The following is a 2,220-nucleotide window of genomic DNA, read 5'->3' on the forward strand; positions in this document are numbered from 1 at the left end:
ACATTCACAGTCTTATGCCTGAGACCAAGATTATTTTCAAGATTGAATACCTGGGGATTCAAATGACAACAGTATTAATGCTGACTTAAGTAAAATTGGAGTCCCAAAGAGTGCAGGAGGAAAGCCCAGCCTCTGTGTTGCTTGGTGTCTGATCCCAGGCTGACTTGGCTGCACATCACCATTTGCCTCCTTAAAAGTGATACACCTGGGTGTTCGCAGAGTTGGTAAATATTTACTTGTGCAGGAGGGAGGACATGCCAGTTTCTGCACAGGGTAGGTGCTGAGGCAGCTCATCTCTCTGTGTCAATAGTGTGAAAGGAACAGTGGCAATGTGCAATGATGGCACACTACCTGTTAGGTTCAGAGAAGAGAGCTACTGATGGCCATGACCTCCAGACTCCATCTCTGCACCTTTTGGAACAGCCAGCTCAGAATAGGCTGCTTTCTGCCTGGTTGTCAGCTCTTTACTTCATCAAGCTGACTTTAGAAGTCAATGCAAGGACTTTTCTTTCTTTTTTTTTTTTTTTTTTTTAATAAAAAAAAAATTGTATTTACTTAGAAGCATTCAGAATGTCAACAAAACAGCTGCAACTTTTTTTGCAATTACAGAGTGGTATTCAGTTAACAGAACAACAATTATTTCATATAAGCTGCATCAGACAACTGAAGATGAAAAAACTACCATCCCCATATATAACTAATTTGTGCTGTGCACCAACAAGAACCTGCTTTAAACTTCCATGCCAATTTACAACCCCCTTACTGTACCAGGCAAGGTTAGTGGCTATTGAAAATACCACCAGGACAGGGCTATCTAAAGACACATTCGGTAGTGTGTTAACTATACAAAAAAAGACACTGTACAGTTTAAAAACAAATCTTACACAGCCTTACATTTCAATTTTTTTCTTTAAAAGGAGTGAGTTGTGTACAAGGGGGTTAAATGCTTTATAGACAAGAAAAAAAAAACTGCGCTAGAACCAACTTATTCATCATCATCATCTTCTTCTTCTTCTTCTTCTTCTTCATCTTCCTCCTCTTCCTCATCCTCCTCGTCCTCTTCATCTTCCTCCTCTTCCTTCTTTTTCTTGCTTTTTTCAGCCTTGACAACTCCCTTTTTTGCAGCATCAGGCTTTCCTTTAGCTTGGTATGCAGCAATATCCTTTTCATATTTCTCCTTCAGCTTAGCAGCCTTCTTTTCATAAGGCTGCTTGTCATCTGCAGCAGTGTTATTCCACATCTCTCCCAGCTTCTTTGCAACATCACCAATGGATAGGCCAGGATGCTCTCCTTTGATTTTTGGGTGATACTCAGAACAAAACAAAAAAAAGGCCGAAGGAGGCCTCTTGGGTGCATTGGGATCCTTGAACTTCTTTTTTGTTTCCCCTTTAGGAGGAATATAAGTTTTCATTTCTCTTTCATAACGGGCCTTGTCCGCCTTTGCCATGTCTTCAAATTTTCCTTTCTCTTTAGCAGACATGGTCTTCCACCTCTCTGAACACTTCTTAGAAAACTCTGAGAAGTTGACTGAAGCATCTGGGTGCTTCTTCTTGTGCTCCTCCCGGCAAGTTTGCACAAAGAAAGCATATGATGACATTTTGCCTCTCGGCTTCTTAGGATCTCCTTTGCCCATGTTTGATTACTTTTCCTCAGCGAGCACAGAATCGCCCAGTGCCTGTCCGGCTCGCACTTGCCCCGGCGCTGTCTCTATGGAGCTCAATGTACTGCAATGGCTGTGAGAGCGGGAGCCAGACGCAGCCTCCTCGCAAGGACTTTTCAATGTTGCCCAAAGGGTTTAAGTATGTGTTCATTGCTTTCATCTTATTCTCAATCTGCCTGTAACTTCCCTCTGGCAACTTTCTGCTAAAAGAATAGAAAAGAAATGGGGAAGAGGATATGCTGAGATGATAAAGAAGCAAATATGCCTAGGAAGAGGCAGCACGAAAGGGCTCTCAAATGCCAAAATGGACAATACAAAGTTGAGGAAACTGCCCCAAAATGGTCTATCTGAGATGGGGGAAACTTTGCTACTGAAAAAAAAAGGAAACCAGTACAGTTTCCTTGATTAACTATTCAGATTTCTGTTCCACTATTCATTTCAGTTTGGGTAAGTAGAGCCTCAGAAAACAAATAGAATTGACAAACTGAATTTTCAGTACAACTGAGAGAATTACTCACCCCTTTCTGGCACATTAAGCTTAGGTAAACAATATCTATATG

At 41.4% G+C, this 2,220-nt stretch overlaps 1 pseudogene; it reads right to left on the minus strand.

Moving 5' to 3' along the window:
- Nucleotides 1-564: 564 nt before the first annotated feature.
- LOC150004429 (high mobility group protein B1 pseudogene) lies at nt 565-1,759 on the minus strand (annotated as a pseudogene).
- Between the last annotated feature and the right edge of the window lie 461 nt (nt 1,760-2,220).

The sequence above is a fragment of the Furipterus horrens genome, unplaced genomic scaffold (assembly GCF_987537825.1).
Source record: "Furipterus horrens unplaced genomic scaffold, mFurHor1.1.pri manual_scaffold_7, whole genome shotgun sequence".
Taxonomy (NCBI): domain Eukaryota; kingdom Metazoa; phylum Chordata; class Mammalia; order Chiroptera; family Furipteridae; genus Furipterus; species Furipterus horrens.